The 15154-nt window shown below is 34.6% G+C and overlaps 1 pseudogene; it reads right to left on the reverse strand.

Moving 5' to 3' along the window:
• Positions 1 to 841: 841 nt before the first annotated feature.
• Positions 842 to 3142, reverse strand: LOC101059690 (ATP-sensitive inward rectifier potassium channel 12-like; annotated as a pseudogene).
• Positions 3143 to 15154: the final 12012 nt, after the last annotated feature.

Raw genomic sequence — 15154 nt, forward strand, 5'->3', positions numbered from 1 at the left:
GAAAATCGAGGGTGGGTGGAGGAACCCTCGATGGCAGGTCCCATGCTTGGCCCTGAGACACACCTCTAAGGTACAAAGGCAAACTCTAAAAGCTCAAACCAGTTTCTTCCCAGCCCCACCCAGCACCCCAACAACAGCAGAAAGCTTTTATTACGATCATTAACATGGTCTTGATTTTTCTATCACAAACAGAGCCTAGCTGGCTCGTGAGCTCGACGAAGTGCGGTCCCAGAGCACCCTGCTTGCCCAGGGACTGCGGTGCCCACACACACGGGGAGAGGCCGGTCCCACCTCGGGGAACCCTCTGGAGCCTCCAGCCAGCTGCTGCATCCTGGCAGACCCATGGAATTCTAATTGTTCTTTTTGCCCCCTATGAATTAAAATTTTTTTCTCCAATTGCATGGTAATTTTTTTTTTGTAAACAGTCTCACCCAAGCTAAGGTCGAGAAAGCTGAAACCCGGTGTTTCTCCCCAAGTTAAAAACCAGCAAGGAGCACCGCAGCTAGCCAGCCTTGGACAGCAGAGGCTGGGCCCACCATCGAGCTGAGCTGCTTCCCCGCAGGCTGCAGCTCCATCTTCAGGCAGAAGCCCTGGCCCCCGTGGCCTGGCCCCGCAGGAGGCCACTTCTTTGCCCTGAGCCTGTGATAGCCTCTGAGGCCGGGGGCTGCCGCTCTGGCTGCCCCTCTCCGGCCAACCTTCTGAGGCCGTTGCAAAGAAACATAAAATGACTAAAACGCTACTGAGTCTGCAACCCAGGGAACTGGGCCCGTTCTGCTCAAACCCGGGGCCCCTGAGCGACCGCGGGGCCTCTCCCCGGCTGGGGGTGGATGCTGCATGTCGGCCAAGGTTGGCTCAGATCTCTGACTCCCGTCTGTAGGGCCGCTGCTCCAGGGCCCCGCCGCCAGCCTGGAGTCTAAGTCATGCCTGGCCTGGGGGCTGAGGACGTCCCGGCTTCGGCCGTCCTGGTCTCCGTCCGCCTCATCCTCCTCGTCACGGCTCAGGAAGGCCAGCTCCTTCTCGTAGCAGAAGGAGTTGCGCTGGACAGCAGGAACTTGTTCTCCACCAGATCCTTCGCGCTGCAGCGGGACGTAGAGGGCACCTCATAGGTCTTGTGGAAGTGCGAGTAGTTGATCTTGTACTGGTTCTTCTCCTCAAAGAGAACGGGCTCAAAGCGGTGACCCCACAGGATCTCATTGGCCAGGTAGGAGCTGCGGGCCTGGGTGGTCATGGCTGTGGCCTCCACCATGCCTTCCAGGATGACCACGATCTCAAAGTCGTCCATCTCCAGGTCCTGCCTGCTGATGCCGAAGAGCGGGCTGGCCTCGTTAATCTCGTGCAGGACGGTGATGGGCGACACCAGAAAGATGCGGTCCAGGCTGTTAACCTCCTATGCACCCATCCCCTACTCAATCCTAAGCAACCACAAATCTGTTTTCTGTCTCTATAGATTTTCCTATTCTATTTTCAATCTAAATAGAATCATACAATAGGTGGCCTTTTGTGCCTGGCTTCTTTCAGTTGGCATAATGCTATCAAGTTTCATGTACGTATTGGTACTTTATTTCTTTTTATAACTGTATAATATTCAATTTCATGGATATAACATTTTGTTTATCCAATAATATTTTTATTGACATTTGAGTTGTGTTCAGCCTTTGGCTATTTTAAATACTGCTGCTAAAAGTACTTGTGTACAACTTGTGTTTAACACCTCTTTCCAATAATCTGGGTGTATACCTAGGAATAAATTTCTGGGTCATATGACAATTCTATATGTAATATATTTAGAAGCCATCAAACTATTTTCCAAAGTGGCCAGTTCTAGCCATTGAGTATCTAACTGTGGTTTTGATTTGTAGTTGCCTGATGAGTGATGCTATTGAGTATCTTTTTATGAGATTATTGACCGTTCGTGTATCTTCTTGGGAAATACATCTATTCCCATCATTTATCAGTTTTGAGTTGGGATATTTGTTACTGAGTTAAAACAGGTTTTCTATATTCAAGATACGTATATATACAGACATATAGATATGTGTTTTTCAAATATTTTCTCACAATTTTTGAGCTGCCTTTTGACTTGCTTGGTTGTCCTTTGAAACACCAATGTCTTTAATTTTTAAGAAATTTTAAATATCTAATTTTTATTTTGTTGCTAATGTTTTTGGTGTTACAGCTATTTCTTTGCTAGATCCAAAATCCTGAAGATTTTCCCATATGCTTTATTCTAGCTCTTGCATGTATGTCTTTAATTCCTTTGAGTTACTATTTTTGTATGCTTTGGGGTAAGTGTTCGAATTTATTATTTTGCAAGTGGTGATCCACGTGTACGTTGTTGACCCAGTTTGTTCAAAGACTGTCTCTTCCTCATTGGATTGCACATGGCACCACTGTAAGAATCCATTGACTCTAGATACATAGTTTTATATGTGGACTCTCAATTCTCTTCCATCAATCTATATATTTTTCCTTTATCAGTATTGTGTTGTCTTGATTACTGATGCTTTGCAGTAAGGTTTGGAGCACGTGGGTGTGAATTATCCTAATATGTTTTCTTTTTTTAAGATTATTTTGGCTATTTTGAGTCCCTTACAATTCCATGTGTATTTTAGGATCAGCTTGTCAGTTTCTAGACAGAAGTCTGTTGGGATACTTGCAGGGATTTCATCACATCTGTAGTTCAAATTGTGAAGTACTACAATATTAAATCTTCCAATTCATGGCTATAAGATGTTTGCTAATTATTTAGATCTTCTTTAAATAATAATTTTTAATTTTCAGAGTAAAATCTTGTATCACATTTTCCAAATTAATTATTATTTCTTTTTTTGATGCTATTGTAAATTGAAGTGTTTTCTTAATTTCATTTTGGGGTTTTCATTGTAGATGTGTGCAATTGATTTTTGTATATTTATCTTGTATGCTGTAATATTGCTGAAATAACTTACCAGTTCTACCATTCAGTGGATTCCTTAAAATTTTCTATATACAAGAATGTTATTTGCAAATAAACTTTTATTTCTTCCTGTTCAACATGGGTGACTCTTATTTCTTTACTTGCCGATTTGCCCTGCATAAAATCTTTAGTACAGTGTTGACTAGAAGAGGTCAAAGTATATATCCTATTCTTATCTCTGGCCATAGCGGGAAAGTATCCTTTCTTTTACCATTAAGTTGCATGTTTGCTGTTGGCTTTTCACAGGTGCCATGTATCTGGTGTAGAAAGTTCTCTATTCCTGGTTCATTGAGTTTTTATTTTTATTTGTAATCATTAAAGCATTTGGATTTTGTTAAATGTCTTTTCTGAATCTATCGAGATGATCATGCAATTCTCGTTTCTTATTCTATGGATAAGATGTATTACCTTAATGGATTTTGGGCTGTTAAACCAACCTTGGAGTACTAGTATAAATTTCACTTTGTCATAGTATATAATTCTTTTATATGTTGCTAGATTTGATTTGTTAGCATTTTTAAGGAATTCTGCATTTATACTTCTTGTAGTTTTATTTTTCTATGCTGTTTGGACTAATTTTTGTATCAAGGTAACACTGGCCCCACAGAATAAATTGGGAAGTGAATATTTCTCTTTTTTAAAAAAGCTAGTCAAGAATTAATATCAATTATTCAATACTAACAAATATTATTAATATTATAAATTATCAATTTCTCTAATTTTTATTTTCTTCCTTCTGCTTGCTTTAGGTTTAGTTTGCTATTCTTTCCAGTGCCTTAATGTGGAAGGTCATCTTATCTCATCCTTTCCTTTGTCTTTTCATTTTCTAAATAGTGTCTTTTTAGCATCAGGTGAGCTCCCCAGGTTGGTAGTACTCCATGTTTTTTGCTGTACAACAATGACAGGTAATATGTCCTGAAGACAATGGAAACTTAACATTCAAAATCCTCCTAGATTCCACCTTATGTGATATGTCTCTTCCTTTGATTAGTTCTAATTTCCACCCTTTCTCTATTATAAACCATGAGTACAATGGCATTCAATGAGTTATGTGAGTCTTTCTAGTAAATTCTTGAAACTGAGGGTGTTCTGGGGAAACCCCTGAACTGCCAGTTGGTGTCAAAAGTGAAAATCATCTTATATGGCCTCTTCCTTTGATCTTTGCAGCTGGACCCAAACTCTGCACAATTTGGGCCAGAAGTCTCATGTTGACTTTGCAGCCTAAAGTATCTTGTAGTTTGTCTAACCCTCAATAAATTTGCTTTCATCAAATATTGTATTTGTTACCCAAAAATTACCATCATGTTTCTTTTCTCCAAATAACTAACATTGGGAGAAATAGCCAGCTGAATCTGTAACTCAACAGAAACAAGTGATCCACATACCATATAAGTGGCCATTTCATTTTGCCTCCTTCCACCAAATCTTAGCAACCTCAACCATTGCCATGAGCCACTGTAGGCCTACCGGCTACAAACAAGTATCTTTTAAAAACACTTCATACTCCCATTTGATAAATTTCCCAGCAAAGAGATGCCTACTTTAACTCTGCAAGTGGCTCATATTCGTGACGTCTGGAGATATTATTCATGTAGTGTGAGAAAATCATCCCAGCGATGCCAGCACATTCTCCTTCCCATGATCTGCTTAGTTTGCAAACATATTCAGGCCATGGGTGAGAGATTTGTATTTCACAGTACAACAATTTTATGGAGGGCACTGAAACTTAGATTGAGCATTTTAGTACAGTCACACATCACTGAATGATAGGGATACGTTCTAACAGATGCATCCATAGGCAATTTCATCATTTTGCAAACATCACAGAGAATATTACAAACACCTAGATTGTACAGCCTACCACGTCTAGGTTATATGGTATAGCCTCTCTCCTAGGCTACAAATCTGTGTACTACATTACTGTACTGAATACTGCAGGCAAAAAGAACACAGTGATAAGAGTTTATGTATCTAAACATACTTAAACATAGAAAAGTATGTAAAAATATGTATTATAATCTCATGGGACCACTTTTGTATATGTAATCCATCTTTGACTGAAATGTTATTATGCATGACATGACTCTATGACAAAAATAAAATAATACATTGTAAAAAATGTACACATGTATCAAACATATTAATCTTATAAAAATAAAAATATTTATTCAGTGTAAGAATTTGTAATAATCAAAAAATGTTCACAGCTTATATTTTAGTACAATTTCAAATGCCTAGTGCAATTACTATTTGTTTGTGTATTTTAAACATGTATGTAATAAATATTTTTCAGGTTCAACAATATATATCAATCCTACTGGTTCTTATAAATATTAGTTAAAATCAATTAGTAAATTCATGTATATATATGCACACATGTGTATCAGTGAGTGTGTGTGCATGTATGGGTGTAAATGTAATTGTATGTGTGTGTAAATGTAATTGGATGCATCCTAATATTTACCCTTACCTACAAGATTTCCAAGATTCATTTATTCTCTTTAGTTGATGTGCATTTAAACATTTACCAAATAAAACTCTAATCATGGAAAATATCAAGATGTCATTAAATTCATCTTGTGCACATAATTGTTTCTTTGAATTTATGTTTCTTGCAAAACTTGCAGTAATGCTCATGCACAAAATAGTATTCTAAATAAAAAATGAAAACATTTTCTCAGTCATTAATTCTTAATTATTTCTCCCCAATAACTAATGTGAATTAATACTTAATTCTTAATTATAGAATAAGGTTGCCCTTCAGAGTTCTGAATCTTTTGCACGTTGTATACATTTCACTAACTAGAACAACTTCTGAAATATTAGCATTAATTAATGTCACTCAGCAATTATTGATTTCAAAGAAATTAAATACCATTCATATTCTGAATCACAAGGGTGCTTTGGCATCTAATTTAATCAAGCTCTTTGTATCATCATCTACACTTTAATTACTTAACAAACATTTCTCTGTGTGAGAAAGATTGAGCACGTTATTGTGCTTTTTTAAGATGCAACTTTTGCTTAATCTAGAGATAGGCAATGCTCCCTATAAGGGACAAAGAGAAAAATGAATGAGCAATAGAGATGTGACAGGCATGGAAAAAGACAATACATTTATAAAACAAATAGGGCCACGGATGACGATAATGGGGATCAAATCTTGAGATACTGACTCAGTTTATAACCGCACTGTATAATAGAGCAAATCATTTGTTAATTTTTTTACAAGTGGAATTTAATTTAATTAAGATGAATACAGTGTTTTAAACAAGGCAGGTCATCTTAAAATAAAATAGTGGAATAAAGTGATAAAACCAACGTAAAAATCATAAACATTTTATAAAGAATTTTTGTCATGTAATTTAATATTTTTCTCTATTTAAAATCACCCAAATCAAAATAATTTTATCTTGATTAACAAATAATCATCAGAAATTAACTAATTTTTACTTTATAATACTAGGTTTAAAAATTCTTAACTATATTTTTAATCATATATGCTTATATATAAAATAGACATAGGATATATATTTACATGTTCACAATATTATATTGTAATTGTTCCTATGGATGTGGTTTTTCAATAGAATTAATAAGTACTTTTAAAAAGTTTCAATTTCAATGATATATATGTTTGATTTTTCTTTGACAAAGCATACATATATTGATAGGTAATAATATGAAAATCTTCTAAAGACATTACAGGAACATGAAAATGTAATTAAATACTCAATAATTTGTAATGTTTTATGTAAGCAGAACACATTTAACTGAAAATTGCTTTTATATAACACTCAAACGAGACTAAAAACATTTTAACTAGCGGAGTAAGTCTTCAAATTGATAATCTGAACTATATAAGAGTAGAAACTTCAGGCACTCAAATATTTGAAATGCTACAAAATATTTATATAAACTAATATTTAAAAATTTCTGTTTGTAGAGCGCTACACAGTAATCAATATAAATGACATCTCAAGTCTTTCTATAGCTTTGACCACATTTACCTCCTAATTTTAATTATTAATATGTTGGAGCAGTACATACAACAAGATTCTGATCTTCCTTTTTAATGAGTAAAAATATATCCCTTGACACAGCATTAAAGAAAGAGCACCTTGTATAAATTCAATGCAAAGAGACAAGATATTCTTGATTCTGAAGTCTTGTTCTTTGATACAGCAATGTAATTAATAATAAGAAGAAAAGCAGGACATAGATGTGGAGTCTATTTTAATCAAAAATTGTCTATAGATTTTGATGATAAAATTTAAAAATCTACTATATTTAGTTAGTTACAAAAAACTAGGTTGTGGGAACATATTTGGTCAATAAAACACCCCTACCAAATGCTGACAAGAAAAAAAGTTGGGTACCACCTTTCTTCTCTGCAGATGGCCTGAGATGGGTTAATTTGAAAGAATGCTTCCAAACCTGAGGTGACCCCCGAGAACAGCATAATCCACTGCTGTCTCCTACATTCAGTTTCTCAGTTTGTGCTCTTTTAATTTTGGGGGAAGGGAAGCCAGTCCTTTAAACCGATCTTCAGCATGATGGCAGAGCCAAGGAGTGTGGACAGGTGGCAAGGTGTCTGACTTTGTTCCAGCAGCCACTTGGGCTTTCTCTGGGTCTTCTGTGCCCTAGGGATAGCACCACTATTGAAAACATGTCTTTGTGGCATTCTCTATGCCAGGAACTCCCAACACATTTTCCTTGAAACTGATGAAATGAATAAAAATAAACCAAGAGGTGTGCTGTTTGTTTCTGTTTCCTCCTTTCTGCAGCTCTTCTTCATCATCTAATATTTTTAAATACATTGTCGATCACCAAAAGGAGCATAAGGGCTTTATTGATTTGTAGCAGATGTATTAATAGCCCAGCCCCTATTCCTTACCTGTAGCTGCTGGGAAGAAAACCATTCTTAACACTCTACAAGGTCTCATCTCCAGAATTTGCACCTGTTTCTAGCTGAAGACTTTCTCTAGCAGCACGGGAGCTTGATACTGGGCATGAAGTGGGAAGAAAAGGTGAGGGTAACTAAGAAGAATCTCCCTGGATTCAGTGATGTAATTGTGAGGCATGTTCCACATAGCTTCCCATAGAATTAAGCCCAGATATCTAACACAGGAACTTGCCTCTTAACACGTGTGGTATTGGCTTTTCTATCTTTCCTGTTTTATTTTGTTCTCTCTTCCTTGTCTCACTTTTGCTGTGTCCTCACTCCTGCTTTAAGAATACCCAAACAAATACATTCATTTATTTTTTTAGACTCTCAGAACACAGTTGATAGTTGAACTTGTAATCTATGATAATCAGTTTGGATGCCATACTGACAGGAAGATGGTGAACTCACCATGTCTAATTAAGATAAAATATAAAAATATATTGATTCATGTCCAAAGATTTAAAAAACCTAAGCAGCAGTGTCACAATTTCTTCTTTTTAGTTTACATGGTTTCTTAAACGCCTACAATTATTTTAAAGGAAGCCTTGAGTCTAGGAAAAATTGAGACATATGGAATAAATTACTAACCCATTTCTCCTTGAAATCCATTAGATGCTTGATGATTTTTCACATATATTTCTGAATTGAAAAGCTAGTTGTGAATTACTTTTATAAGCATATCCTTATGTAATATTTTGTTTTTAACAGTGAATTGAAGGTTTAAAGATTAAATTATTCTATCCAGAGAATAAAAAGCAATTATTTCACAAGGAGAACATGTGTATGTTGACACGACATTTTAAAATCTAGGTTTTAAAGTAGGTCCCATATACTTCTGAGTCAATTAGAATATGTGTGTATCAGTCTGTCTACAGTTTTACACCTGTCAAAATGTACTTGAAGTACAACAAGTACCTTGAACAATTTTGAAATTTATTATTCCTTTGAAACTGATTAAAAGAATTATGGTAGAGTGAAATTCTGATTGACATAATTTGGGAGAGAAATTATTCCTTGGAGATCAACCTCTGCCAAGACAGTTTATAACGACATTGAGACTTTTTGATTTACAAAATTTGTTACATAAAAATACTAAGACGATGACAGATAACACACAGACTTTAGTGTGTGTAACTTTAGTACAATTAAAATTGTACTAAAATTACATGTCTAAATAAATTAGAAGGGTACGTGGTATATCTAACTGTATGTTTACGTATCTTTATTGTGCATTTTATTCCTAGGGTTGCTTTAGCTGTAGTTTGTAAAACGTTCTTATTTTTATGATAATGTAGTATATACTAAATAAAGAAAAATCAGGAAGTAGAAAATGAAGAAGAAAACATTAACTATTGTCAACCAAATAAAAATTGTGCAATCTCTAAGTACATGAACTATGTATTATTTGTACAGCGTGTACAATGTTTATGCTTCACAGGGTGAGGTAGAGACTGCAAAACATTGAACCTGGGACAAATAAGAAAGTAAGGAAATTTTCACAACATATTAATATTATAGAAAATGTTGAACATAACAGTTAAGATACAAGTAGTGAAAAATGACAGTATTTAAGGAGATCTAGAAAATTTAATCTATATCTGTAATGTGTGAGAAGTATTAGAATAATGCTTGTATTTCTGGATTGGCATCGATTTCTATTGAGACTGGAAACATAATAGAAGTGAGGGAAAAAGAATTTAAATTGTGTATACTTGAGTTTTATACCTAGGAGTTCGAGAAATACATCTTGTGACTATCAAAGCAGTTGGCACAAGAGTGTACAAAATTCCCTAATTGTGCCTATGTGGAGAAGACATAGACAAACAGAGAATAGCCAAACAGAAATAGCAAAAAAGCACAACTAAATTTTACCTGTATTTTTATGTAAAAGCCAATTAGAATAGGAAAACATGAAATTTGTGTTTTATCAAAATTTTTCTTTCTCATAATATAGTTGATTATATTACTGGAAAAAAGTGAAGCATTGGTATGTTCACACACACAAAAAAAGTAAAATATAAGGTCAAAACCATGGGAATGCAGGAAGCAGACAAAATATACCTAAACACCGAAACTGATTTTGCCCTACGGACATGTACCAAAATGAATGAGTGCAGATTCCTGTCATACATCACATAAGACAGTAAAGAAATACATAGTTTTTCCCAAGACAGGGCATCACACAGGAGCTCCTCCCTAAAGCTAGGACCAAAATTTCTATCCTCAGTATAAAGAAGAATCAGAGGTAAATTAGTCCCATTTCACACTCCCTGGAAACGGCAAATAAAAATGACTTGAGATTGGACAGATTTAAAGAAACTCAATCATTAATGATTTACAGCAATTAATTTAAAAATTGTTTAAATGTGCAGTCCAAACATACGTCCACACACCTTTAGGCCAAGAATTAACATAATGTGGTCCCAGAATGGTGGTGCCTTTAGTAGACTCACAAAAAAATTCAAATTCTCTTTGGCAAATTTTCTTCTTACTAATCCTCAAAAGTCCACAAAAATAATTTTCAGAGAAAAATAAATATTTGTCATTCAAAGGCATCTAAGTACGCAAGGAAATGATATTCCACCATTTGAAAGGAAAGTAGAAAAGAGTACAAACAGATCCACAACGGTTCATTAGTAGAAATATCACTGTTAGATTATAAAGCACATTTGCTGTAAAAAAATTTAAAATAAAATGAATATATTTTTAGGAGACTAAAAAATTGATGTAGCAAATTTGAAAAGCAGTTTGTATAAAAATATAATATTTTAAATTAAAAACTCAAAAATGAACTCATCAGATTAGAGATGGCCAGGGTGAGAGTTCATAAATATTTCAGAATGCATTACAGAAAATTTTAAAAAATGCAAAATGTGGACAGAATCATGAAGAGACATGGAAGACCTACAGTGAGAAAGTGTAGCATGTGTTTAGTGAGTGTTCTCATAGAAGAAGGCAACTAGGAAGGGACAATATGTGATGGTATTTTGGCTGAAAGTTCTCTAGACTTTTGTAAGACATTAATCCACATGTTCAAAAATTCCATGCATGCTAAGCAAGCTACAATGGAGATAAACCTACACCTACGTATCTCCTAGAGAAATAGTAAAGAATCAGGAAGGGAAAAATATTTCAATTAGCACTAGAAAAATCAAATTATCTTTAATCATATTGAAATCTGAAAGAATGAAAGGTAAAATAAACAATATTATTTGTTAAGAATAATAATGCCATTCTGAAATTCTCAACCAAGAAAAATATTCATCAATCTATGGCTAAATAACTTATTTAGAGACAAGAAACAAAACGCCACCAGCAGAATTCCACTAAAGAAACTAAAGAGAAACTCTGAAAACATGCTTCAGAAAGGTTGAAGTTCTGAAATCAAAGAATGAACACAGAGCAAAATACATTGTAAACATACTGATAGATCTAAATAAAAAATTAGGTGTTGAAACAAAAAGATATTTAAAATTAGATAAGCACGGAAATATGTATGTTAGGAAGCAACTTATTAGGGCTGAAGTATTCAAAGACCCCTTAATTGTCTGACAAGAGCAGAAAGGTGAGTATGACTTCGCAACTTTTTTTTTTTTTTTTTGCGTAGGAGTCTCACTTACTCTTTTGCCCAGGCTAGAGTGCTGTGGCGCCATCTCGGCTCACTGCAAACTCTGACTCCCAGGTTCAAGCAATTCTCCTGCCTCAGCCTCCTGAGTAGGGGGGATTACAGCCGCGTTCCACCATGCCTGGCTAATTTTTGTATTTTTAGTAGAGACGGGGTTTCACCATGTTGGTCAGGCCAGTCTCCAACTCCTGACCTCGTGATCCACACGCTTCGGCCTCCCGAAGTTTTGAGATTACAGGCGTGAGCCACCATGTGCGACCGACTTTGGAACTGTAATAAATTCACTGGACATTATGCATTTCTCTGTTGTATCTATGAAAACAATAAAAATAAAAGTCATAATTTAAAAACAAGAAGACAGACCCTGATAGGAAAAAATGAGGCATTATATATATATATATAACAAATTAATAAAACAAATTAAGTATAAATGATCAAAGATTAACTTAAACCTACATAGACAATGTTTTTGTTAAAATACAAAGATTGGCAAAATTAAAAAATTCCATCTCTATCATAGTTACGAGAGGCAACTAATATATAAATTTTCAGAAACTTTGAAGTTCAAACAATACAGATAGTGTGTGTATATATGATATACATGCAAACATACTACATGAATATAATTTTTTAAAAAGTTGCTATGTAGACAAAATAGAATGTAAGTTAGAAACATTTATTAAAATAAGTTAGTCTAACCAGTGTAATAAAAGTTTTAAGTTATTAAGATGTGATAACTTAAATGTGCATTAGCCTGATACATATATACATATATACACACACACCACACACTCTCTCTCACACACAAACACAAACACATATTTAGAGAGAGAGTCAAATTATATAAAGCAAAAATATCAGCAAGTCAGTAGAAATGGATAAGCCCCCAAGTTATTATAGACTTTTCAAACACACATCCTTCAGTAATAGATAAAAGAAGAAATTAAAAGACTAAGTTTTAAAAGAAGCTACTAGATTTTAAAAAGGGCAAATGTTATATAAGGAACATGAATATTATAATTCATGTCATTTTCATGTTCATACAGAATACTTACAAAAATTAACATTTTCTAGACCATACCACAAATTCAAACAATTTTCACGGAAATAACGTGACACAATATATTTCCTAAACAAACAGCAATGAAGGTAAATATCAATACAATAAAGAAAGCTAGAAACATAAGTCTAATAATATTGGTTGGAAGCTATTTTAATGACTATTTAAATATTTTAAAGGTGAATAGTCAATACAAATGAACCAAACACTTTTGTAATGCCACTAAGATGCATGTGTAATGTGTAATGCCTCCTTTTATAAGGAGTCAATCTGTAACATCACCTGGGCTATTTGACAACTTCAAAGTGAATGTGAGAAGGAGAGAAACAGTGAGAGGCAGATATATAAAACCAGTAAAATAAACATAAAGAATGAAGGAAATATCCAGGCGCCATGGTTCACGCCTGTAATCCCAGCACTTTGGAAGGCCGAGGCAGGTGGATCTCCTGAGGTCAGGAGTTCAAGACCAGCCTGGTCCAACAGGGTGAAACCCACTGTCTACTAAATATACAAAAATTATCCTGGCATGGTGGCATGCACTTGTAATCCCAGCTACTCGGGAGGCAGGGGTGGGAGAATTGCTTGAACGTGGGAGCTGGAGGTTGCAGTGAGTAGAGATCACACCACTACACTCCAGCTTGTGCGACAGAGCAAGACTCCGTGTCAAAAAAAAAAAAAAAGAGGAAATAGTACATGAAAAAGCAGAAATAAAGCAACTGAGTATATATTTAAAAATGCAAAAGCTCACTTTTTCAGAAAAATATTAAAATATTAAATCTAAGAAATATCTAGGTAGACTGATGGAGAAAAATACAGAAAATGCACAAAAAGAATTACCTGGAATGCAAAGGATACAAAATATCAGCAGTTGTAGATTTTATATAAGCAATGACTTTAAGTTCAACCATGATGGGGTATATTGAAAATAATCTCTCAGAAAAAAAGAAAAAGAAAACTGTTATAAAGCTATGTACAAAATGTTAAGCACTATTGAAATCTTCCAAATCTACCAGTTATGGAGTTATTGGTCTTGGACTAACTCTCCTGAAAAGAAAGAAACAAAACAAAACAAAACAAAAAAACCTAAAAACCTGGATAAAATAGCCTACCGTGGGCACTGGCAATGCAACCAAGCAGGTAGGACCTGGGTGCTACATTCTCTTTGTCATAACACGAAGCATTCATACACTCTTCTCACCCTCAATCTCACCTTTTAATCTTAGATCTAGTATTAAACATATTCAACATTACTATCAATCCTTTGGTCAAAATTTCTTTACTCACATTGTGCTTGATGCACTTTGGTAGACTGTTCAAGAAAGTGTGAGTAGTGAATTCCTCAAACTCTTGCATATTTAAAATGACATTTTTGAGCCTTGATGCTTGAAGTGTAGCTTGGGTAACGGGTGGGCTTTAAGCCAATTTTGGCATGCAAGGGGTTGAGTTTATTAGGCATCAGCACCTCTGAAAATCGTGGGGATGCAGGCTTAATTTCAACACGCTTCGAAATACTTGAAAGATATTGTATAATTCTTTAATAAACTCCTGTGTCTACAAATGGTTCACATTAACTCAATATCCATGATTAAACATCTATAAAATCAAGGCACTGTTATTTAGTGGAGACTTGCTGGCTATTCTATGAGAGGAGGTATTGTTATTGTAATCTCATCCTCTCATAAAAGTGTATCCTATTACTCATAACCAGCCCTTCATATTCGATTCCTATTTTGGTATTTTAAAATAAGATATCTTTGAAACACTTGAATTCAAAGAGGGAATCTGAATAGTTTTTAAAAGGACAATGAAATGCCGTTTCTTCATGCTTGAACAAATAAAAATGGACTAAAGTGCTTCTCTTCAAACTTTCTGGAACATTTTTTTATCTAAATTCTAAGAACAATCGCAATAGGTTTTAACCACAAATGTGAGAATAGTCTAAATGTTAGGGTGGAAAAAATTTTTAAATAATTTTATAGTATTTTTTTTCATCATAGTGACAGTGTGCTAAATTTTTTAAGTCAAATATTACTTTAGACATTTAAGTCAGGATTCTAAGAAGCTGTTTTAAAGTCCAAAATTTAGTTTCATATACAATGATATTATATATATTTGCATATAAAATTAATATATGTAAGCCATGTTTCAAATAGTTGAGATATTATTATATCAAAGATTCTTGATTATATAAAATGCCAATTACTTATAGGCACACATGCTTTAAATAATTACAAAGGCAATTGTGGTTGATTCTACTCTTGCTACTGGCATTTGTATGGACATAATATTATGGTCTGAAGAATATTTAGGCAAATTTATTACTCATATGACCAGAAGAACAATGCAAGATAGTTTATATCTGAAAGGAAAAAAATCTTTATATGTTCTGAAAGCCTAAATCATTAACAACTTGGATAATAATTAGCATAAAAATACACAAACATGCCCTCTTCCTGGCAGTAAGTACACAGTGACAACAGAATCAAAGCATGTGGCTCCTCTTCTCTGCCCTTTCTAGATGGCACAATTCCTCATGAATCTAAGTGCAGTCGTAGGGTGGATTAG

This window comes from Pan troglodytes, chromosome 19 (assembly GCF_028858775.2).
Source record: "Pan troglodytes isolate AG18354 chromosome 19, NHGRI_mPanTro3-v2.0_pri, whole genome shotgun sequence".
Classification (NCBI taxonomy): domain Eukaryota; kingdom Metazoa; phylum Chordata; class Mammalia; order Primates; family Hominidae; genus Pan; species Pan troglodytes.